We start from the raw sequence: 9,333 nt of genomic DNA, 5'->3' as shown, positions 1-9,333 counted from the left end.
ACCCCAGTTCTGGCCCCAGCTCCTAGCCCCTGCTGCTTCCCCACCTCCCAGCAGCGCTGCAGGTTGCTGACCGAGCCTGTATTGAACACATGGCCTTTAGGGAACTCTTCACGCTGGAACCACAACAGCACGTGGGTATCCGAACCCCTCATTTTCCTCTTACCTCATCTTCCTCTCATCTAGTTTATCTTTCAGAAATACTTTCACAAATGCATATTTAGTATAATAGCTTTTGTCTATCATGAGGGATTCTGTTAGATTAACTGGTATATTCTTTTTTTTTTAATGATGAGGATTTGTATTTACTGAAGAGACATTCATAATATGTTGCTGAGTTTTCAAAAATCCAGAGTGAAGTGCAATGTACAAAGATTGGTTCTAGTGGAGTTTTCTTGTGTGTTAGGAGAGAAGCATTTTTGGATGAATGGGTACCCACGTTTCCACAGTGAGGAACAGGGCCTAGCATGAGGACACTTTTGACTTTTACTTTACAGAGCTTCTTTGTAATAAGCAAATAATTTTCACAAGGGGGAAAAAAATCCCAGAAAAGGTAAGGAGATGGCATTTAGTTTCCATGTATTATAATTCAGAATGAAAATTTAAATTACTTCATAATAGGATGGGGAAAATGTTAAGAAAATAAACACAGGAAATAGAGGTTCAATATTTTAATCAGTTTTTTTTCTTCTAATATTGGCATAAAGGTCACTAAAGGTAATGGGACATTTCATATTATATATGAAAATTCATTCTGTTATAGTCTCCAGATTAAGATTAAACTATGTAAAGTTGACAACTTGGGGTATGAACTAAGAGATAGAATAAAGCCTTGCTATAAACACTATACTGTATTTACCAAATTCATAAATTTTTAAAAACCTTATATGAATTTTGTGAGGTGAAAAAGTTTATTACATCCATAAGGCTCTATTTGAGATATATTCTCTGATATTTAATAAGGGATGTGCCACAGGTAAAGGCTCTTCCACCTTCATTTATACTCATGAGGTTTATCACCAGTAAGAGTCCTCTGAAGTCTAGCAAGGTGTGCATTTCATTGAAACTTCCCCACCTCCACTGCATTTATAGGGTTTTCCCTGCACCACGACAGCCTAGATGGAGACAAAGAACAGGCTCTATGTGAAGGCTTCCCAGCACGCACTGTGTTGCAAACATTCTCTTGCTCCATGGTATTTGACTGAAATTCAGTTCTGCTTTAGGTTTTTATTACATGCATCATGCTTATTTATACTCTGGTTGGAATGACACAATGAATATGGGCTTCCGAATGGCTAGAGAACATAGCTTTCTAACTAGTGAGTAATAATACAACCTAGACCAGTTAATGTTTAGAAAAGCACAATGTATTAGCTTAGAACATTAGAGTCTCAATAAATGTTACTTTCCTTTTTCTCCTTCTCCAAAATATAGTGTTATTTTTGTTTTAAAGTACATCAAAGTGGTAATTCAAGTGAATCTCTAAATTTTAGTGATTGTTTTTCTGTTAGAATTAACATAGTATCAATCTTCGATGACATCGCAGTACAGTGTGCAAAACGTAACTGCTAAAACAATCATTAATCAGGGACATACTTAGCTGAAAGAAACTGCTCTGTGGGTTTTGCTTTCTTTGAATTTTTATGTGGGAGTTCCAGAAGGATTTTTAGCATATAAGGCTTATTTATGTTTGCTTGTTCATTTAAAATGTTATTTTAAAAATTGCTATTTTATTTTATAAACAGAAAAGCAATTTTCTTTCTTGTTTTTTTTTTTTTTTTTCCCAGTACTGAGGATTGAACTCAGAAACTTGCACTTGCCAGGAACAAATTTCTTATAAAAATAAGGCAATATCCAAACTCAGGTCAAAAGCAAAATAGAACAAGAGAGGTTCAGGTCTTTTCATAGCTTGTAACAAGTTTATAGTGATTTATTTGAGCTCCTGGTGTGGTTTAAAAATATGAGGTTTTCATAGTGACTCGTGGCCTTTTCTCGCTGGCACATTGTGCTTGTATTCAGAGGAACGATTTAGGCTTTACTGGCCTACCTGCCTTTGTCTGCGATTCCCTTATAAGTCATTAACTAATATGAATATAATTTTCCTTTGTGAGCCATTTGGACTGCATCACATTAGTGACAGTTAGGGCTGGAAAAACATTGAATTTTCAACTCCTTTGATGGCTCATTAGGTGCCCCATGCAAAACGCTCTGTGTGGGGCACAGAATGACTCCTTTGCTCCTTTCTGTTTAAGCTTGAATTCTACTCTCTACAATTTCACGACGCCTCAGTCCTTCTTTGGTTCCCCGTGCCTGATATATTGGTTTCTCTCTCATTTTCAACTTTTGTATTAAGCTGGAGTCCCTCATAAAGGACAAATATACATGTGATTGAAAAACACTACCATGAGACTCTCTTTCGATAAATGAACACAACTTGCTCAAAATGTTTACATTACTGATATGCTTGAATTGGCTGCTGACAAATTGTTTTCTGTTCTCTACTTACCCTGAACTTTATTGCTAGCTTTTCTTACTCTCCTAACCTGTCGTTTTTGTTCTACGATGAGATATTCAGCCTATATCTGGCTTATCTAGTTTTTCAAGATACACATTTCTATTTACATTCATAGCTTCTTGTTAATGTAAAGAAGTAAGCAAGATCTTTAGCTTGCTTAACCTCATCAAGTTAAGAAACTGAGGGCTGCCCAGATAGCTCAGTGGGCTAAAGCACCTGAGGTTCAAATGGGACCAGGGTTCAATCCCCAGTGTGCTGGGCCGGCCCTGCCCCCATGGCGAGCTGAGAAAGTGATTGAGACCCAGGTTTGATCACTGGGTGTGGTGGTGCATGCCTGCAATCCCAGCACTTGAGAGGCTGAAAACAGGAGGTTTAATCAGTACGAGTACAATCTGTGTAGTGAGACCCTATAGTCCCTGTACTAAATATACAAAATTTAAAAAAAAATCTGGTAGCATTTTAATTCCTTTTTTTCTTCTCATCTATCCTCTGTAATCTCATACTGAGGTCTTTGGAGTCTAAAATTTAAATTCTTGTCAAATATATCAAATAATCAATACTTACTTGAACTAAACTGTAAATTTTCCTTTTTACTTGTTTACTGTTCCTCTTGGGTTAATTAATTTCCAGGAACACATCTTTCAGAAATTATTTCAGAAAAGGTTCAGAGTAATAAACTTTCTAAAAATTTGTATGCTTAGAAAGGTTTTTTATTTTCTTCTAACACTTGATGATATTTGGTAAGAGAAGCAATTTTACATTGCAGTAATTTTCTCTCAGGATTTAAAGGTAACTGCTTTCTTAAAAAACAGGCCTAATGCTAGTGAGAAAAGTACAGTAGGTCTCATTCAGAAGATTTTAGGATTTTCTCTCCTATTAGTGATCTTAAGTTTCTCTACAGTGATTTATAACCAGGTATTTTTCCATTCATCGTGCTAAGCATTATTTTACTCATAGGATACAGGTCTTTTCTTTACTCTTCTTCTCTTTCTTAATCTTGGGAACTTTAAAAATTTTTAATTTGAATATTTCATTGCATGTAGTCCTCTGCCTTCCCAAATCCCCCCTTCTAATGGTAGACATATTACTCTTCTCTCCCCACTTCACATCTTCTTTTCCTACATCAGTGATACAACACCTCAAGATTAAAATTTCTAGCTTAGCAACTTGGTCTTCAGCAATGATATTTCGTGTTCAGGAATCCAATAAACTTGTTTCAGTTATTGTATGTTTTCATTTCTTCCATCTCTAATTGCTTTTTATGACCTTCTGAATTCTCTTCCAATTTCACAAATACAGTATGTTCTCATAGCCCTTTGAGGATATCAGTTACACTACTTACATTGTTTACATTTTCCTTTGGTTCCATTTAGTCAACTCTTAGTTCTCTGGTTGGATGTTTTCTTTTCTTTATTTCTTTATTTATTTATTTATTTGGTACAGGGTCTCACTATGCAGTCCATACTCTTAGTGATCTTCCTGTTCCAGTTTCCCGAGCACCGGGATTACAGGTGTCCACCATGCCTGGTTTCCACCACAGCACCACATGCGGTACTAGGGATCAAACTTGGGACCTGCAGCTTGCCAGGCAGGCAGTTAGACTCCCAAGCTATCTCTCCAGCCCAGGATGTTTTATTTTCAAGGAAGTTGATTTTTCTCACAGTTGGTGATCTAAGATCATTTGTTTAAATTTATTGATTCTTGGTTTCAATGTAAAAATCCCCACTGATTGCAGGCAGATTTGTCTTTGTTGAGGAAAGCAGAGTACCAGTCTCCACTTTGAGAGCTCACCACCCCCTGCTGGTGGTGGTGGTAAGCCATCATGGGCTGAGCAGGCCCTATAGAAGTCACCTGACCCCTGCAATTTGTGTGTCCACAGGAAAAGGAATGTTGCGGGACTGTCCTGCTACAAGGTTGTATATGGTTAGATTTCTGGACTTATGTGTAAACATAAGAATTATATAATTCTTTATGCCTATTTTCAAAATATATTTTAATTTTTTAATCATATTCTGTAGGGACTTAAAGTTCAACATGTCAATACTTGATGAAAAACACCTGTTCCATGTTATGCCTAAGATGTTTGATATTCAGGCAGATAGTGAGGTTAAGCTTAACAGCCTATGTTGTATGGTAATAACAATAAGCTTCTCTTCTGGAGGGTTAACAACTTAAGTTTGCAGACCAAAATGAGAGAAAAAGGAGGGTTGCAAGGAAAGCCATCATTTTGGCCCTAGCCTTCCAAGGTCAATTAAGACTCAGGACATATGAGAACTTGTACCGTAATGTCATGTAACTCAGTAGTGTCCCAAATTTTGTGTGTCCAGCACTCAGGACCCGTAGCAATACTGTGGTACCATTTATGGGTCTCTCTCTGTATACATTTTAGATTATAGTTCCCTCCTTCCATTTTCTGAGATTCCTGGCTCAACTGAGGAGTATTTTCTTGTTTTATAGTATCATTATAAACCTATTTGCTCATTTTCTCTAGTTTACGAGGATCTGGACAGCGAGAGAGGACTGGAGCTTCATGTTTTGATTTAATCTTTTAATTGGCATTACATGCGTGAATTTCTTTGTAACATGAATATGCTGGTGAAAATTTAGAAAAAGTTTCTTTTGAAAAAGGTATATAAGTAGTAACAATCCGGGATGGAAGGCAAGTGTATAAATTCCACAGTAATGCAAGGTGCTGCTCTACCAGCTCCCTCCCCCAAAGGCGTCTCAGCTAGGTGAGATACGGTAGTTGCAAATTCAATGATGTGTTAGTAATGGTAAGCTGAAGTTCAGAAAAACTCCCATAAATTATCAGTGTATGTATTAAAGTTTCTTCCTTTCTGAGGTGACAGATGTGTTTTCTTTAGGAAAAAGAAAAGGTGAAAAGAACCCTAAAGCTGCAACACAAAAAGTAATAAAGCTATCTATCAGTTGGGCTTGGGAGACCGCCGTGCTATGAGATGACAGGTTACCTTTATGATCAGAGGTGAAACAGTTTGATTCAAAGGTGGAAAATAGGGATAACTGGGAAAGCGGTTTCCAAAGTAACAATGACACTGCGTTGGTGGCTTTCTTTTCTTGATTGTTGTTTGTAATTAAGTATTCTGAAACCTTTATTTTTTATTTTATTTTATTTTTTTCTCTATTTAGGACACGGTCTACAGGGTCTCACTACACAGATCGGACTCAGTGATCCTCCTGTCGTCAGCATCCCAAGTGCTGGATTACGGGCCCGCGCCACCATGCCCAGCCTCAATCGTTCTCTCAGCGCGTTGCGGGGTAGGGCTGCCATGGCACGCCAGGAATCGAAACCCGGCCCCTGTGCTCTGCCTAAGCAGGCAGTTTATTCCACTGAGCTATCAGGCCAGCCTTTGAAACCTTTATTATTATTATTATTATTATTATTATTATTATTATTGTATTGGGGGAAGGGTCTACAGGGTGTTCAGGGTCTCACTACTAGATCGGACTGGTAGTGATCCGCCTGTTTACAGCCTCCCAAGAGCTGGGATTACAGGCGTGCACCACCACACCCAGCCTCAATTGCCCTCTCAGCTTGTCCTGGGGCCAAGGTGGCAGGGCAGGCCTGGGGAAGGCACTCCCGGCCTCTGGGCCTGCTTGCAGACCCTTTAATCCACTGAGCTATCTGGAAAGTCTTTATTTGGATGGCATATTTTTCTTTCATCATTTTTCTTTTGGTTGAGGATCAAAGCATGGCATTTTCCCTGGGTTATCTCCCCAGACCTTTAAAAATTTTTTTATTTTGAGATGGGCACTCAGTGGCTAAGCTGTCAAGACTAGGCTTGGATTTGTGATCCTCTTGCCTCAGCCTCCTGAATGCTGGGAGTACAGACGTGCCACTGCATGTCTTGATTCTCATGGAAGGGAAATACACTTAAAAGATATGACAGTATTACACCATATTAATAATTTAATTAAAGGCATGTTAAAAAAGTGGCCTCAGAGCTCCACCGTTCAATTCAGCTGGTTACTCTGGAATCCACAGGAGACCTAGTAGCTGTTTCCTATCTACTTTAGCAGGTGCGCTTATAAGAGAAGCTTGTTTTGTGGGTGGTAGTGGTTGAAGGGACAAATGGACAATAAACTTCAGAGAAGCAGGACACATTAAGATTTCACCGCCAAAGTACTAATATTTTCTGTCTCACCTACTACCCCAGGTTAAAAATATTCACACTGATTTGATTTCATGACAGGATTTTCCCCCGACGCTATGATTTAGAAGGAGTCCGTCACTGTCACCGTTCTTTCCTATCAGTGAGGCAACACTTGGTACTGGGCGGGGAAGTCCCTTCTCCACCCCAAGGCCAAGGCTTAAGTCGCCATTTGTATGGTCACTCAGAGCGCAGACGACTCTATGGCCTCTCCTTATGTTTTCTCATCCTTTTATGTCTCTAACATAAATGGCAGCCCTGTGGCTGGGCCTCCAGAAGCGACAGCACGAGCAGTGATCCTGGCAGGGTGGCTTCGTATCCTACTGGCAAAAGCCTCACAGAAGCCTACGGTGCAGTGGCTGGGACAAATTAGGCTGGTTTTAGAGTTTAGCAGAATCGCTTGGCTGGCAATGGAGGCCACAGTTGCCTCTTTGGAGCACACTATCGTGTGCTGTTAGGAGCGGGGATGCTGGCAGTGCCACAGCCAGAGAGCAATGATTTCTTCACGGTGACAGAGCCTGATAAACAGTCCAGAGAATTGGCCAAGGACAGAGGGAGCTGTCTGCGTGTGGGGTGGAAGGACTCTCTGCTGTCCTCTGTGTTCTGTGCGGGTAGAAATACTTGCAGCTCCTTTTCTGTTTGTTTTGGGGGGATGATGGATTTGGCCATAGCCAAAACCTCCCACGTCATTAGTGCCAAGTGAAGATGAATGTCTCCTCTGTAATTGGAATGCATGCGTATTCCTGCTAGCTTTGTCTCCTGACTACTGCACTACTTTTCTAAAATATGTTCAGTTTCTTTTAATATCATCAACACCTTTCTAAGCTTAATTCATAAAGATGTTTTCCATGCTTTTGTACTGAGTTTCCATAAATGCTATTGACAGAGAGCTGGACAGACTCTAAGAAAACATTTCTTTTTTTTTTTTTCCAAAGGGACTTTTTTTTTTTTTGGTCTTATTTTCACTATTTTCTTTTTTGGTACCGGGAATCGAACTCGGGGCCTCGCACTTGCTAGGCAGGCGCTGTACCACCGAGCCACATCCCCGGCCCTAAGGAAACATTTCTTTTGTTCTTTAATGGGTAGACTTTGATGTGAGAAACTAAAATAGGGGGCGCACTCAGGGAGAGGGAGTAGACAGCTCTGAAGGCTGTTGGGCAAAATGAAATCTATCTCTCTCCAAAAGAATAAGAGTAGTGTGGTGTGGGTGTAGCTTACTGCTACAATGCGTGCTCAGAAAGCCAAGCACAGTGATACATGCCTATAGACAGACAGACAGACAGACAGACAGACAGACAGACAGACAGAATGTGTGGGTATTGTGGGATGCAAGATGTGTGTCAGAACGGTCCTCCTGGGACTAAATTGTGTTTTTATGTCTGCTCTGTGAGATGGAGGTGGTAACAAGGGGAATCCCGAGTCCTCAGAGTGTGTGGGCTCAGGGAGAGGCTGACTCTTTACTGATCCATGAGCAGTATGAGGTTGGGGTGGAGAAAGAGTCTGGGTTATATGCGTCTGGTCCTGGAACACTCGGCCTCCCCTCCTGGGGAGTCAGACTGGGTACCCAGGAGAGGGCATGAGCTGGTCTTCGGTGTCAGGGCCCGAAGGACAGAACTGACTGCCGCTGCTGGATCTGTTGTCTCTAGAACAGACACAGAAGCCTGGTGCACTGTCTTGGCTGTGCTCTGTGAGCCTTTGTGTACCCCAAGGTTACCCAAGGCATCAGCCTGGCCCTGGAGTCTCCTGGAGGCCAAAAAGGAGCTCAGGGTGACAGAAACCTTGAGAAGCAGAATGATACGGACTGAAGGTCAGAGCACTGGTGCTGGGCCCAGAGGCCAATGAAGGGTGGAGACAGGGTTTCAGCGTCCCTTGGGGCTCACCCTGACCTGTGCCAAAGGCTGGACCAGAGAAAGTCCCCTAAGGTGGAAAGGGCATGGCTTGTCTTAACTACAACAGAAGCATGTATTCGGCAGGGAGACTCCAACATGGTGACCCTCCAGCTGCTGGTTAGACTCCTTTGAAGGGCCTGGATGAAGGTCATGGGTGTGGGGAGGATAGAGCCCAGCAGAGGTATATAGGCTTTCTTGTCACTCAGGCACTTGGAAGCTCAGTCTCCTTTGAGATCAGAGTGACATGTCTACCCTTCAGATATCCTGGTAAAGTTCCTCACCGGGAATGGTTAAGTTATTGCTCTTCTGTATTTATTATGAAACCACATTTTATATTAATTTCATCCATCCACCTCACAGTATTAGAAATACAGAGCAGAAAACAAGCCCCTGGTATGCTGATTGTATGTATTAACAACAACAGGAAAAGCTAAGTGGGAACCAGGAAATTTCTAGAATTACCTTCCAACTCATGCTAACCCAGAACTCTGAAGCAGGCACACAGCACAACAGCATGAAAACTGTAGCCACCAAGCCATTTGCACTGCTCCATGGCTCCTTGACTTCAATTCAGCCCCAAATCCCATCTTGGCAAATCTCTCAAAGATAAATTTGATCTCTTAAACAACTTTTATGGATGAAAGACACATTCCAATGAAAATCAAGTAGCAGCATCTATAAATCTCAGATCCCACAAATACAACTGAAAATTTCAATGTGATAGTAGTGGAAAGATTTTGTATTCTATAAACACTGAAAAAAA

The 9,333-nt window shown here is 40.9% G+C and overlaps 1 protein-coding gene across 1 annotated transcript in view; it reads right to left on the bottom strand.

Annotated features, from left to right (window-relative positions):
- The window catches only part of Reln (reelin), a 493,244-nt gene that overhangs the window by 183,855 nt on the left and 300,056 nt on the right, over positions 1-9,333 (bottom strand). The gene's annotated exons all lie outside the window — the stretch shown is intronic.

This window comes from Octodon degus, unplaced genomic scaffold (genome assembly GCF_000260255.1).
Source record: "Octodon degus isolate 3935 unplaced genomic scaffold, OctDeg1.0 scaffold00108, whole genome shotgun sequence".
NCBI classification, from domain to species: Eukaryota; Metazoa; Chordata; class Mammalia; order Rodentia; family Octodontidae; genus Octodon; species Octodon degus.
This window is presented reverse-complemented; position numbering and strand designations above follow the sequence as displayed.